At 31.0% G+C, this 17,636-nt stretch overlaps 1 protein-coding gene across 3 annotated transcripts in view; it reads left to right on the top strand.

The window, feature by feature from the left end:
• LOC111003515 overlaps window positions 1-17,636 on the top strand; it is a 129,297-nt gene that overhangs the window by 107,984 nt on the left and 3,677 nt on the right. The window lies entirely within an intron of this gene.

Here is a 17,636-nt window from a genome sequence, read left to right as displayed (position 1 = left end):
CGTCTTAATTTATATTCAAATCAATGTGATAAATATTAATTCGATTGGATACTATAAACATTTTATTGCAAAACTTTGATTTTAATTGGGTTAGGTACACAGTCACTTTAATTACTAAAATAAAAAGCTTTTTACTATTTTTCCGAAAATTTATAAATATTTTATTATTTAATATATAATAACTAGAAAACAATTTGCCACAATATCTATAACCAAAAAGCCCCCTTGTATAATTGATAATGAAAACATTAATATTATTCGTTAGGCAATAAAATTGTCGAATCAAAATGACACTATGAATTTTTTTCTATAATTTCTCAACAAATCCCCATCAAGGACTGCGATGGAACTGCGTAAATATAAAGAGGATGACCATAACCTATCACGCTACATATGAGGCCACCCAGAATTAATCACCTAAGTCGTTTCATGTTAATTTATATGACTCCAGACTAAATTATCATAACATAACAATAAAACTTGTATCCCTAGTGAACATTGAAGTTCATGAAGTCAATTAGATTCGTCCCAAAGTTTACTTTTTATGTTAATGAATAGTCAAAAGAATTAGCACAAATGACTCACTTATTTGAGAATTCGTGAATTGGTTTAAACAAAAAAATAAGCTAAATGTTACATTTACAAGCATTTTACAAAAACTTAATCATGAGTATTCTGAGCTTTTCGCGATTATTACAAAACAATCCGACGTTCAACAACAAAAAAATACTGTCTATACGAAATTAAGAAAAATATTAAGGAATGTCACTAAAATATTTTTTGTCTGATATACTCAAGTTTGTTTTTAAAATAGAACAGGGCAGGAGGCTCATCTGATGTTAAGTTATACCGTCGCCAGTACACACTGAATGCTAGAAGACTCGTGAGTGCATTGCCGGCCTTTTAAGAATTAGCAGCCGTTTTTCTTGAAGGACCCTAAGTCGAATTTATTCGAAAATAAATCACTGCTTCCACATAGTAGTGGTGCGCGGCAGAAACTGCATTAAAATCGCTCAATTATGAAACGTTATGAAACTCAAAACACTGTCGCCGGTAATTAGAAACTTCTTGGTGTATAAAAAAATATTTTAGTTTAATCCTACATGCAGAGTAAGTTACATTTATATCCCTAAATACTAATATACCAATATTATTAGCGATAAACTGTGAAACAATAGCAGTAGCATTGACCTTTTAGTGCGGTTTGTTCAGTTTACTCATGCATTTGCATCAATCAGTACAGTTAGTGATGAATGTGCATAAACAATATTTTTTACGATTACTTGACCCAAATGATGGGGATTCCGACTGCAGTAGGAAGGTTGCACCAGTCGATTCCAAGCTTATGTCATTAGCGCTAATGATTGCGAAAACTACATGAAAATTGCGATATAAATGCAGAATTTAAGTCGGGATATTGGCATTGATAAAATTTAACAATTTCGGCCGTGTCTCATACTTTTGAATATGTTAATATATTTGCTTATGATATTATAAGTAATAAAACATATATATGTTACATACTTATGTTTTGCAGAGAAAGTTGTCAATAAAGTATGTAATTTGATATTTAAGTTAGCGTAGGATTTTTATAGTTCATCGGTCCAAAGTGTTTTATGTGACTTCCTGAGAAAATATCTATTACTCCATAAATGTAACAATGTGCCTTTAAACTATTATATCAAGCTGTTTTATTATGTACTTAACGCTGAACGATTTCTACTATTATTATAGCTTCAGTCATCTGGAAAACAAAATGCATTGGTATGTATTCATATTAATGTGGAGTAGACCTACGTGTAATTTATTACATTTTATGGTTCCTGAATCAGGATATTATAATTACAAAAATTGTCAATTCGTACAGTATTGTCGTAGTTGAGTGGTATCGGCCTCGTGCGATGGCTTAAGCGACTCTCAACACTGAAGTCCAGCGTTCGAATCTGTTTTACGCCACTGTTATTTTACTTTCTTGTCGCATTTACCATTAATTATACTGCAATGTGCGGGCGTTTCTTTCTCTAAAACATTTTTTTTATTCGTATTACTTAAATGCGGTAACTAACATTTTGATCACATAAAAACAGATAAAACACAACATAAATAAATTTAAAATATTTACAAAGACAACCATTTTTACAGTCTAGAAACATGTCATCACCATATTATATGAAAATCATCTTATAAGAATAAAAACGGATATTTTAATAAGTGTTATAGATATAGTTCAAGCATATTTTGTCGCATCTTTTAAAATTTGTGTGCATATTTACGACTGTCTTAGCTTCACTTTGACTCAAAGATTAGATTAAAATAAGCATTATTATGGTAAAATTAAGTATTGTATACAGTATTGACATACACAAAAACCTTCGGTTTTAAAGTCAGTTAAAAGACGTAAGAATATGTTTTAGTACTGTAAAGAAATCGTCTTTAGAAAGACTTTTACCATAATATTGCATATTCTAATCTAATCTTTGAGTCAATACGAAGCTAAAGCAAAAACTATTCCATCTGTGGATCGATTAGGGGTGGTAGGAGTCCTTTAGAGTTTTTTAAATTGTAATGAATCTCCATATCCCGTAAAACATTAATTTAATTGTTTAATACATTATCTTGCTATTTATTACTTTTAGTTTTGTTTAGTTATTTAGTGGTCTGTTCTATTTCTTTTAGATTGTATCAATATTAGCACCTAATTCTGTAAGTATCCTAGTATATCCAACTAAGAGAAAAATACATAAATTTTCGCCATTATCTCGATTAGGCCGGCACTCGTTTGCCTTGCGTTGTCCCAGGTATTTCCCCACTGGCCGATACTGGTTGAAACTAACAGTAATAACGTTAAACGCAATGTCAGGTTCAATATCAAGATCACCATCAATCATTTTATGTAAGTGGGATATTCTCACGGATATAAGACACTTTGATGATGAAAAGAAGACATGATTTTTTTTCCACATGAACACCGTTATTTGATAACTTACAATTATACTCTCACAAAAGTATGGTTGTCATAATCTTAATACAGTAACGAATCCTTTAATACATCTTTTTATCAAATAAATAGTCAAAAACGCATCACAATGCAAATATACATTTATATTCTTTATAAATACTTCTTATACAGAATCAAACTAATAGTCAAAGTAATGAACAGAGGTGCACATTATATTTCTAAAAAGGAGTATTAGGAATATCCATTTTATCTTTTATTATATTTGAATCTTTTTGTATATATAATGTATTCCATCTTTAGCAACAGGTATAGAATAAATGTTTTTGTTGTATTTAATGAATGTGAGATGTAGGAATATGCAATAAATGAATATTGAAATTGAATTCACGCAGAAATATGTCGGTCCCGTTTGTAGAAATATGTCTGTCCCGATTGTAGGCTTACGCTAAACGCGGCGTTAAAGGCATTACCTTTAAACAGTGAAATTATCACTGTATAGGGATTTAAAATTTTTACAGCATACTAAAATAAACCCAATAAAACACAGACGAAAGTAGTTAAAGAATTTTCCTATATAAATATTTATTATTTTTATACCTGTATTACATCGATCTGATACCATGACAATAGTGTTATTTCGGTTAAAGATAACATTCCTTAGATAAATGATTATTTATTGCAACGTTATTAAGTAAAATTTCCAAGATTAGTCAAATTATTGAAACCGTCTACAATTTATCAGCTCAGAAATTTGGACCTTTGTAACATGAATCCACTTTACGTTAGGCTAAAAATCAATATGTATAAATATTTTTTTTTCATCGGACAAGCATTGAATTTGTAAGTTACCTGCTTAAAAGAAATTTCCTTTACTCAACAGGTTTTAATACAATTTTTATTAACAAAACTAATTGTATTGTGCGCAGTTTTATATCGTATAGTCTAATAACAATATTAATATTACCACACATTGATCTCAAGAATAATAAAATATATTCCTTTTTCATGAGTATTGTCTATCAGCCATTTTAGATTGTCGTCTACCGCAAGTTGGCACATTAACTGGAACAAACGTATGCATGTTTACACAACTCTGCGTCAATTATACAAACATGTGCAGAGGAATATTGCCAAAATATTGTTTATTTATCTTTCGTTTAAACACTTTAGCTAGTTGATAGATTCATTATTACCTCGTTTGGCATTCTGGCCCGATAGAATCTCTAATTCTCAATTGACAGGTCTATAAAACGTCGAAAATTTGGAAATAAGCCCCGGGTCCAGGTCACATTGCCTAGAATTCTTGGTGTATCATACAAGAAACATATTGCGAGAAAAAGATTATAAAAAAACTAGTGGAACTGACAGACGTTGTTTTTGACATTTCACATATTAAGAAAAAAAACTTCTGAATGTAAATCTAACCCATTCTCGACTTGAATACACACTAAACTTTTTATCCAAATGTTTAGGACAATTTTAATTACAAACACGAGCACAGAAGATATGTTTATATTAAACTAGCTTCCCCCGCGAACCTCTATTCTCCTGAATATGATTTTACTTAGCCTACCTTTTTAGTATATACCAAGATGGAACATTTTGCTTAGCTACCCCAGAGACAGAAAAAGTTTTGAGGTTTTTCTGTGACTTTTTCTTTAAGTAAACCTCAGAGTTCAAGTAATGTTTTAACTAACAAAAAAAATAGGGATTGATCCAAGACGGGTGAAAATTAAGGGTTGTATTATTTTGATTCGCAAAACAAACCGATATGCACACAAAATATCACAAAATCGGTCGAGCCTTTAATTTTATATATTAGATAAATATATCACTGATTCTTTCAATCGTTAGTTCCACCTTCTTACTAAAGTGGTTATCCATTATAGCGATATAATAATTGTGTGTTTCTGGTAGTTTTTCCGAGTATATTTACCATACTTGCTTTGAGTCACAAAATGTCTTCTCAAAACGGCGCGTCAAACAAAAACTAATTATAGAAAAATAAAGGTTGAATAGCTATGTTAACATTCCATAATTGTTTGCAGAAGCCCTTATCGAATGTACACAGGAAATAGATCCCGTAAGGTGTCTCGACAAATGTTTTACATACCCCATATTGTTTGACAAAGGTTACCAAATATTGGGTGAACACGGCCCCCTTTGAATTTCGGGAACTAGCTATATCAACATATTATTTGACAAACATTTGCACTTGATGGCCATTGGCTATAGCTGGGAGATGAGCCGAATCAGTATCCAGCTTCGAGTTATTTTTAATTTTCTACAAAATTCCTTAAAATTCTTTATACTAACTAGAAAACATTAGGGATTAGAAAAGAAATTGAAAATAAATCATAATTTTAGTGTCAATCAACTTTTCTAGCATGAGGATATATACTAAATATAAATTTGTGTCGATCCCTTGGAGTTTGGGACGGGGTGCTACTTGTGAGGACACGTTAGCGCTATCTCATCTGTCCTCGAATAAGCACTAATGCTGGCGCAAGCGCAGAGTATGCCATAACATAAGAGAGCTTCCGCCAAATTTTATTTGGTTCCCTTTGGATTTGACTCTTGGGCCGTGGGATTCATATAATTAAAAATTCTAGTTGGCGCCTGTTACATAGTACCTGCGACCACAGAACTGGTGCTTTCCTCAACAAGTATCGTGCTACGAGGACCAAACATTTTCAATTTTTTTTAGGATTATTTATATTTTAATGATTATTACTATAATTACTATGTAGGTTAAGAATATTGTAAAACTGTATTGTGAGTTTAAAGAAAATTAACTGTCACATTACTAATTGGTAAGTCTATCGATCAATAGAACTCTCCAAATAACATGTAATAAGGCTAATAAGTTACAGTGTTCAAAACAAACCTTGTGACCAAGCCCGTTTAGATAAAAAAGAAAATTCCGTCGACACATTCTCAATAATAAATATGAGCTTTGCCAATCAGTTCGTTTACTGTTGAAGTAGGCGACTGCTAATTGGGACCAATTATTTCGACTTAAATCCGAATGAATTAGGCTCAAGATACTGAAGTTTAACTAGATGTTGGAATGGCAGAAACTTCATAATGTTGCCTAATAGCTATGCTTTGAAGTAACCGTATGTTTAAGATTGTCAGAACTATTGGAACTTACGGACTGATTTGGCTTAAGTTATTATCTCTTAAGTTGAATAGTAAGCATGTTTAGAACTCGTCCCGAGAGCATATAAATGATTTAGTAGATAATTTAGAGATATATACACACAAACTTTACTTACCATCATTGGGTGACAAATAAAGCGTGTAATAAGTTATATTATTCGAACTTATAACAGATACTTGATATTTATTTCATGGTTTTGTAAAAATATAAATAAGTTAACATGATCTTAAAAACCGATTTCGCGTCATCGACCTTCTTTGGAATCCAATAAATCCGAAGCTGTCATATCAAGTCCACTTAACAAAGGTCAGCAAATACATGCGTCAAGTATTTATGGGACACGTTGGCGACAATACGATGAAATTATAATTGATTTAAGATACAAGGCTCCTTTGAAGATTATAAGCCGTACAATGAATATTAATGGGTGTCTCGCAAATTCTGTCACTGATACATTCTCGGGTAACGTTTAAAACTTCGAGCTAGCAATACGAAGCGATGGCGCGTTTCGTTTGATTGTGATTCGTCAAAGGGAACGGTGGGTCAAGTTCCGTGTCTGTGATTGGACTAAGAGTTTCAAAGTTTTTAAAGCATGTTTTTCATCTTTGCATAAGAAAAAAGATTGATTGTTCATTCACAATAGTCGAAAGCGTAATATTGAATGAAACTGCATCGGAAGGATTAAAGATACAAAACAAATAGTTGATTTAACTACGTTCCCGGACACTCCCTAATAAACAAAATAAATAAATATTTTTTATTGTATTTAATCTAAACTGAATATGTTTTTTCAATAGTTCGTTATAAATAACATGTATATTTAAAAAATACGTTTTCCGCGACACCAATTAAATACATTTCTGCGCCTTTTACAGTAATAATCTTTAATTCTGTGCCCACCATAAAATTTAATAAAACTCCTGTACCTAACACACCCCTGTCGACTTTGGGTCAAAAGCGAGTCAGTTTCCTCACGATTTGGTGCACAGCCGGGGATGGAACCTATGACATCAGGGATGGGAGTCGCGCACGCAAGTCACTAGACAACTATCAAAATATTAATATGTACAATCGAATTATTTATTAAACATTAAAATATTTGTGTGGTCGATAGTGAATTTAGTGACTTCTATCAAAAATGTACCGTAAAGATAAATATTGTCCCGTTAATATCGTTATAATATACATATAACATAAATAATAGTTTAAAAATCCTGCCTTACATTTGTCTTGCTCTAATCTGTGATGTATGGTCATTCAGTCCTGACATGTATTAGAGGTATAAGGATGATGGTGATAGGGTTGTCAGTTCGATATCTTATAAACTAATATATCAGCTATTTGAATGCTTTAAATTTAAGGGGTTCAAGACATTGAGACTTTAGTTAGGCATTTGCCTGCCCCTTATTTGGAAAATATAATACAGGCTTGGTCCAGATACTGACTCTTATTTTTAATAGCGTCCTCTTGTGTTTCTCCAGACTGGAAGGGAGTTCCAGACAACAAGAAACCACGAAGCCAAACGGGACGTCCACCACACACAGCCCTGCGGATGAAAGTCATTATTTTTATAAAATGAAATCATGCTAATTTTTCCTCTGCAGGCACGTGATCAAACGTTCATATTTAAAAATTTATTTAGACCTTTTTACCTTCAAAAAGAGAGTGTCAAAGAGACAGTTTTTATTAATAAATGCATAAGCATTTTCAAGAATACATCAGAAGTAAAAGGGATATATACAAATAAAATTATATTTATTAGTACCTATATAAGACTGTACACGTTTCTGTCATTCTTTATAATGCAAAACTGCGCCTGAATCTACTCTTATTTACACAATTCAAGTACCATTTAAATAAGAGATCTCTTGTAATTCAAGTGTATTTAAGTAAATACTTGATACTTTTATTAATTGCTTCATCAAATGAAGGAAATTATTTAAGACTCCATACAAACAGTTTCCTCCAACTGATTTAGGGTTAAGAAGCAAAAGAATTCTGCTTCTCATTTGTTGAAAATCACTTCAATAATTTCCAAATACATCAAATTATATTAAATACAAAGTTATTGTTTATCAAAATCCACACAGTGTACACAGTCTATATATTTCTTAACCTACATAGTAATTAAAATATTTATAAAGAAAATTTTATTCATATTTAAAAAGTTTGATCTCTGGGGCAGTGTACCTTTAACGCTGGCAGCATTTCCTCGTTGTATTGCGATTCTTAGTCGTTGAGCCAGAAAAGCACCGGCTCTGGGGTCAACGGTACCATCTACCTGGCACCAACTTAAATATTTAATTAGCGTCTGTGAATTTGAACCCCACGGCGCTTGCGTTACTCCAAAGGGAGTTTTTTTTATTGGTATCCTGTATATAATTCGATTTTAAATCAGATTAAATTGTCATTGCGCTTTCGGCAGCCCTATACGACATGAAAATATAATTCTCCATTAAAACCAATGTTCATAGTATTCATATATCAGTGTCGGCGCCTGCCTTTATACTGCACCGCAATGTTATGATTTACTTTTTGCACTTTTTTCAATGAAATAAAGCAATCGTTTATATTTTATTCAATTGTATATATACGTTTTGGAAAAAATCCTATCGAGAGAATATATAAACATAAAGGTTCTTAGAAATATGTAGTGTTTATTTGTATTTTATCGGGTCCTGATCGTTATAGACAATAATAATAATCTTTATTTATTTTCTCACAAAACTTCATACAATATGATAAGTTACAACTGTTTGTTAATGCATATTAATAATTGTCATTCTTCTTTTGAGGGATAATTATTGTTTATGTGAGACTCATGCCTGCTAAAGGTAAGTAAGTATTATATGTTTAATGATATGTAGAGAATCTACTACTTATTATAAAATAATAATAAAATAAGTGGTTAATCCTGGATAAATTTATAATATAAATTTTTAATATCTTAAGTAGAGTGGGGAATGACTGATCCGAGATGCGTGAATAATTATCTGTCAAACAGGAAAGTTGTAGAATGAGCTACTTAAAAAAATACACTATAAATATTATATGAAACCGGTATGCTTTTGATTAAAAAATTTGTGTCTTGCTTAAATAGTTCGATATAACTAACTTTGTAAGACGGCATAGTTCTTCTAAATTTACAGATTTCTTCATTTACTTATTTAGATCTCACGAGTATGTAAGTGCGTGCTCCTATTTCACCATGCCTCCTGCTTATAGAGGACAAATCTTTGTTTTTAATTTATTTGATTATTCTTTATTACTCAAGATGTCATATGGAACATGGTGTAATGGTTGCAGCTCCTTACAAATGTTGTGTAAAAAAAACTTGGCTATTAAAAAGAGTGGCGGAGAGTTTATTGCCAGTTCTTCTCTTCCGTTCTACAACCCATGATTTGAGAACTGGCAGAAAATGTAAAATAAGATTAATTTAGTGTATATTTCTTTTTTTTTTTTGACGTTCATAAGTGTCCATTATGTTACCTGTGTGTATGAATGAATGATTTTGATTTGATTTTGATTACAAAGCATTGTTGGCCTAGTGGTTTCAGCGGGCGACGCTTATCTTTGAGATCGTAGCTTCGATCCCCGACTGTGCACCAATGGACTTTGTGTCTATGTGCGCATTTAGCATTTGCTCGAACGGTGTAGGAAATTATCGTGAGTAAACCGGCTTGACTTAGACCTAAATAGTCGACGTGTGTCAGGCTCAGGCACCCAAAAAGGCTTTTGGATCTATGGTTTTTTTAAATCTATGTTGACATACAAAATCCAGTAAACTAAAATAGTGAAGAGTAGAACGATTTTCTTAATCGCGCTTTTCTAGCCCTAAACAAGAAAGGCTAATTTATACGCCGTATTTTTTTAGTTTTTTAAGTCGGTTCAAAAGATCCTAGCGGACTGGTTCTATACTGCTACTCTCTCACATTTACATTCTTTCATTTTAAAAAAGCTTCAATAAAATATTTTGGAATTTTTCATTTCCATCGTAACCTATTGATTTAAAACTACCATAACGATTGCATCGGTCGTTTGAATGAAGACGTCATGAGTTTTTCGCTTACGGATACAATAATTTACACCCACGATGACATAACGCCGTTCATATATCGAAGCCCAGTAAACAATTTAAATAAACCTAAGGTTGTTTAGGCATGAGCGTTTGATGAGCTTATGTAATCTCCCTTTATCTCGTCTTTTATTTATGTTATCTTTACCAGTCAGTTTTTAATTTTCATATCATATATTATGTTTTACATTTAATTATATTACTATACAATTACAAACTAAAAATATATCTAATAACTAACCTTAAAATTTAATTATTAAAAAATATTATTAAAAGGAGTCCCTTTAGGCAAGGTTCCGAAGATACTAGCAGCGTTCCCTCTTTGAATAGCTAGACTAATTCTTTGTGCGAGGTAGCTGCCAGCTCTTCGATCCCCTGTGATGTCGACTAACCTTTTTGATAATTCCCTAAAAAGCTTTAATGCGCTAGGACCCCACGGACCAAGGGTCTCGACACCGAATGGGACAAAATCATATTCAGAGCCTAGACCCCTGTATTTGCAGACTTTAGCTTTTTCAGCCGCATCACAAGCCGCACCAGCTCTCTTGTTAGTTCCATGAAGATTGGAAGGGGCCAGTGTGTCTGAACAGGTGGCATCCCATACCATATGAACACGTTCTATTAATTTGAACGTTTATAAAACGCCTCTGTCTATTCAACCTAAAACTATAAACAGTAGTTTAAAATGCGTGGGCAAATATTAACACAAGAACGTTAGTTAATTAAAATTATTTTTGGAAAATGTACCGGAACTCAGAAGAATAACAAATTTTACCATTCAATGTCAGTAATATATTGTATTTCTTTAGATATCATCTTTCAATAGTAATGTATTTCAAATAATCGTGTCTGAATCTAAATTAGTAAAATTAAGCTGATCTTTCCTTTTTTATTAACAGCCAACCATTTTGCTGGTTTTAAATTGTTTACATAGAATATCTGCAGTTTCACTACAGAATTTATTTTACGAACTGTGGAATCTTCTTCCATGGGAATATGACCGGCCGAAGGACAAAAGGCCGGCAACGCCACTGAAATGGGTGTCGATTGCCGCTGTTTATCATATAAAAATATTGTTTGTAATTTGTATGTATAAATGAAACAACACTTTGTACTAGCACAATTTACTATATTGATCTATTATTTATATGTAAAGTACAAGAGAGTGTAATGTTTTAGGCGTCGTATGGTGATTGAAAAAGATCACGCCTAGTTAATAAAAGCAAAGAAAGATACAACCATGAAGTTGGTTTCTTATAGGTCATGGGATATGATAAGCCACACATAATTCTCAATGGCAGACGTCAATAAATAAAAAGCTCCTTTGAAGATGTAACGCACTCAACTTATCTAAAGTGAAACACATAGTTCACACTCCATTATAATAAGTGCGTCTGCTATTCTTTGTTTGATGTGCCGATCTACTTTGCATCTGCCTAGTAAAAACTGTGTCGGCTTATTTAAATGATGGCTAGAAATATTTTTGAAGAAACAAAAGACCTAAAAATGTTTTTGAAATGGCTTTGGAGTTTGGACAGACTGCACTATTAGCACAATATAGTTTATATTTAATTATTATGTTGTCAAAAATTCATGTTTATTAGTAATTATAACAATCAAATATACAGTATTTACAATTTTCATAATCTACATAGTAATAAAAAAAATAATTAAATTTAATAAATAGAGGCAGTGTACCATTAACGTTGGCAGCATTTCTTGGCTGTATTGTGATGCTTAATCGTTGTGGTTAACATTAGGTAAAATATCTCTGGAAGAAACTGCTTTTAGCAGTGAGATCCCCATCCTTTCTTTGTTTTCTTTGATGAACAAGTAGTGCATGTTTTGCGATATTATTTGTGGCATTAATAAAGTATTTATTAATATTTTCATGTAACCTTTTTTGGAATATTTGCAAGACTACTATTATTATTAACTTATTTGGTGGGGTTTGGTTTTACTACTAGTAACTTATTTGGTGTTGAATGTATGTGATCCTATTTAAAACGACACTGTGTTCCTTGCTAATTACAAACAAGTGAACAAACAATACTTTCAAACAATGAAATCCTTATTACATTAGGAGCATTTTTTTTAAATTCAGTTAAACTTTAATGAGAGCATAATTTTTCGTTTTGTTATTTTTCTGTACGTGCATTGACTTGGAGAACAATGGTTGCGATTGGTTGCAAACAATGATCAATTTCAGAAATTAATTGAACAATACATTATACAAGACAATGCGACAAATTTATCTTGAAATTTAATTAATCGACCATAAGGTATTAAAAAATATTGACATTTTTCACAATGAGTTATATTTTGTGATTTTTAAAGCAATTTTGATTCTTCGTTTTTAATTACATTCAAGAGTAGACTAGAAAGATGAAGATCATTTTCCGAACTGCGTAAAAAAATTTAGTTTATTATTTATAAAAGAAAGATGCTCGATACACTGATACATTGGTAGAAGATAAATAAAATACGAATTTCTTATTTCATAAGCATGTATAGGCAAACAAAATACACGAAGAAGAAAAAATATAAAAACTAAACAAAAATAGATTTCAAAGTGAAGGGAGCAACTATGGATATAGGAAACCTAGCTTCTTCATCAGAATGCTCAAATTGGATATTGTTTTGGTCAAAACACGTTCTTCTGAAAGAAGGTACAAGGGGTACACGAGTTGAGTGAAACAGACACAAAAATGTCGTAATGAAATGAAAATGTGAATAAGTAATATTGGTGTATCTGTGGATATGAATAAACTTCTTAACAATCAGATTATAAAGTTACTAATAGATAGGTATATTTTTCAAGCTTTACACTTTGACATCTTTATGATGGACTCAAGATCCCCTTAGCTTAAAAGCTTCGTTCAATATTTTTTTATTTATTAATGGCGCACTAGTTACATGATATAAAAGTTTTATATCCATTTTATAGTGAAAAGTTCCGAATTAATTCGATATTTGATTTATATATAGTTGGAAAGCCAGTCTTTCGTCAACAAAGTTTATCTGGTTTTCCAAATTAATACATTCAGGTTCCTGCTTTAAGTGTATGGGATACAGTCGTGTTTTGCCTGCATGTATTTTATAATTATCCATCAAATTTTAATAGCATATTTATAGGCATTTAACCTGACCTATCAGTGATCAATTTTATATTCGTCAGGCTTTATCGGTAACGAAGTGTTCTTAGATATTTATGAGAATTTAATCAGGGTTTTATAAATTTTAGTGGATTTTAATATGGTAAGAGCAATTTAAAGGTAATTTATAGAAATTCGAAAAATACATTAATCAAATGTATCTATTAGGATTTCAACGCATTAGGTCAATATGAAGTTTATTGCGGAAATAAGTTTATATTTAAATGATTAAATCAAAGTAATGAAATGTAAATAACATAGAATGTTTATCAATCAATGCAATTCTTGTATTATTTTTTTTACACTAACCTTGTTATGATATTTTACTTATATTAGATACTAAGTGCAAACTAGAATATATCGTATATCTGCCCTTTATAAGCTCATAGAATACATTAAAGTTTTAAAATCGGTACGATTATTTTCAAATCCATATTTTCATTAAGAGTAAGTGGACTAAGTAGTCAAGTAGGTAAGTTTATCTAAACGTTACTTATTTAAAAACATATACCTAACCTAACCTATACCTAAGTATAGGTTGCATTTTAATTAAATTTAAATAATATAAAAACGGAAACGAACTACTTTCTAACTCCCTCACACTTTACATAATTAAACGTAGTATCGTAATAAAATGCATAATAATAAAAATATTTATCTAATTTATGCAATTATAGCTCAACAAACAAGCATGGCTAACTACGAAGATCTTTGATACAGCTTAAGTATTCAAATCACCTTTTTCTGAACAGGTGTGATGGCCTTATAACTGTTCTCTCATTTTCCGATTTGCATTTTAACTATCCTATCGGTTTGTGTCAACTTAACCGATTCCAAAAAGGGCATTCGTCACATATATATAGTAATAGAATATAATATGAAAATACATCTTGTAATTTATTATTTTAGTCTAGGTAAATATATTTTAGAAATGTGAAAAATTCGTGGTCTAACTGTCTTAATTCACTTATGTGTGATCGGATAACTTCGTCGTAAATGAAACGATTTTGATTTTCTTTTTTATTCTAAAGAAGATATTCACAGTTGTACCTGGTGGAATCTTCTTAATATCTATGATAAAGAAACTCTGATAAGATGGTAGCATACCAGAGAAATCAAGGGGAACCTTCGATATGAGATGATTTCTTCACAAGTCGTTTTTATAAATTATGTACTTATGTACTTATGCAAATTGTATTTATCTTGTGATAAAAAGATATGATTTAATAATGAGAGGAAGTGAAGGGCAGATTAAAAACCGATATTAAAAAAATAACGTGATCTATGAATAAAAATTCGTTCTGTGAGAACTAATCAATTGTACAAACGTTATTTACACCTGATTAACGAATATCTCACCTACACTTGTACACTAAACTTCACATTAAGTCATAGACTTAATTAGGTCATTCGCAAACAAAATCTTGACGGTGATTTGACACTGAAGCAGAATTCAAGTAGCAAAAATGTTGAATGAATAGGAAATTATAAACTATAAATTATATATTTAATTGAGCTTCCGTTGTAACTGATATACATGACCAAAATTTATCACATTTCCATTTATATATTACGTATATGAATGTTTAAATGAAAATAACAATTTTATAAAGACTTTTATATTTAACTGCAAATGAAATAACGAAACTTTTGTTAATGATAAGTCAATCAAAATGACTAGTTGTTCCTTTTGAACTATCATGACGAAACGTGCCAACTTTCGTATGTTGTTTTTTTAATTATTACCACCCAGTTCTTGAATGCTCAGAGGGTTCGGTGACTCTTTCAATAATCGAAATCCTGTTCTACACCTCACAACGAAACCTATGAAGAAATGTGTGTCTTACCTTTATAATTTATTTGCTTTTAATCCTGTCAAAGTTGACCGTCTCACTTCCAAACATCTAAATCGTTTTATTTCGATCAATCCTACGCTTAGCCGACACCATTAAAATCAAATTTATAGCATCGTTTTTATTTTACATAATCGGAAATCGATTGACACTCGTTATATTTCAAATTGACGATCGTTCGGTGTTCTTTTGACAGTTGTATCTATAGCTATTTGCACATAATTAAATAATTTAAAATCGGATATTGTCGAGACACCGTGCGAAATGTCAAAATAATATGTTTAATATGATAATGTGCCATTTTTAGTCTGCGTCCCATAAATATTATTATAAACGACCATTGAGATAAATTAACGATCCTCACAATTACCATTTACAATGTGACCCATGGCTTATAACAATTTTTAAATTTCTATGAATATTATTAACATTTGAGTCGGAAATCTTTTTTTGTCTGAAGCATATCAAATTCGTAAGTGGTCCGAGCTTTCTGTCCTAGATTATGAAAGATTCTAATATGAATAATATGAATTGAATTGGTATTAATGATAAATGTTTAATAATTAATTAGGACATACGCCATAGACATCACGTCTTTTAGAAGGAATAAAAAAGCCCAGAAGTATTTCACCAATGAATCAAATTGTAAATGCTACCCGTATCACCTCGATGTCTTTCTTTCCACATTTGACCATCGCAAAATCACTTAGTGGAGGTGAAGACATTCCAATTCTTAAAAATACTTAAGTATTAATCATTTCGTCCGTGAAACTTGTTAATAATGTAATTGTTACAATTAGATTAATAATCGAATCAAAAAGATTACGGAAGTATCACACTAAATATATAGCTATATCTTTTCTATTGTAAAACAAGCTCTTAAAATTTTTACGATCAATATACGGCACTTATACTAACATAATACTTATTTAATGTTGCTTTTCGTGTATCACGCTCGTAAAACATCGTTAAACTAAAATATAACTTTTATTTGTATGACTTAAGAATGATTTATAATCTACATAATACTATTTAATAATGCTAGTATAAACATAAAGCGCTCATCAAAAGTTTACTGTAGAATTTAAAACTCTGATTACGAATTGCGGAAATTAATGTAAATTTCCACAAAACGGTAAAGTAATTAAGTGTGTCATGTTGAACCCGAAGGTAGCGCGTTTTCGCCCCGATTGATTTGATCGAAAATACCCTTGCTAGTAGTATGTTGTAAAAAGTACATCGCACGAATAAAAACCCAGTTTAAAATATATATTTATTTATCCAATGTGTTTGTATTGTGTTTTATTTTTGACTTTGTTTTTATTATAAGGATGTATCTGTTTGGTTTCCCAATAAATAAATAAATAAATAAATCGCCTTATACAAAAACACACAAACAAAAATAAAAAAAACAGCTACAAAAGATATAAGGTATAGATGCTCAGAGCGGAAATTAATGCGTATTTTTTAAAAATAATTTTCCATTTATACATAAAATTGAAACTTCTATTTCACAATTATAAGAGAAAGTGATATTGCGATATATATCGTTATGTCTTACATAATGTGTATGCCACTGTTTATGTTTTCATAAATCCTGATTCATGAGGTTGATACAATGGAGTCATTTCCAACTATTCAATATTACACGACATTATTCCCATTTGTGAGTTGTGTAATTTGAAAATCTTGGCCGACTTACTTAACTGACTTTTACTTTTACTTTTTTACTTTTGACTTACCACAAGTCAAATAATCATTTTATTCAATCACTTTGAGTTGTTTTTTGGGTAGATTTTGATAGTGATAATGACATTTCTCTGTCGACTATTGTTTTATGTATTATATTTTATATTATTCTACAGAAAAAATGGATCCGCCGCTGAATACTTAAGTATTCTTTTCCTTTAAACATTAGGTACTTTACTATATGAAAATCAATACAGATTAAAACTAACCAGATAAATATATCTACTTCAAGCACAGACAGCTAATGACACAGATTATATTGTACACCTACCACAGAATATAATAAAGAACGTACCCCAAGTATAACAATTGACCATAAACGTTGAATAACTCAATCCGAGCGATATTATCGAGTTATTTAGGGTTAATAGTAGGCATAATACTGAGAAATGAAACTGGCAAAATACCTCCAACGTTGTTACGTGGATTATAAATTTTGATTGAGAGATATAGGCCATGTTGATTCTGAGTAGATTTGTCGTTTCACAATACAGTTTAGTATTATTGTGACAAATGCGTTATTTTGCATAACGCACGTGCGGAGGCTTGCTACACAAGCATATGAGGTGTAAAGCTTAATATTATATATTATATCACTTGCCCATGGAAACGGTCGGAAAGCACTATTATTACTGTTTTAATGTTTTTTTTATTTATGTCTTCCTTGGGTGATAAATGTATT

Source organism: Pieris rapae, chromosome 5, assembly GCF_905147795.1.
Source record: "Pieris rapae chromosome 5, ilPieRapa1.1, whole genome shotgun sequence".
In the NCBI taxonomy this organism is placed as follows: Eukaryota; Metazoa; Arthropoda; class Insecta; order Lepidoptera; family Pieridae; genus Pieris; species Pieris rapae.
Note: the sequence above shows the minus strand (reverse complement) of the source record. Positions and strands in the feature narration are given on the sequence as shown.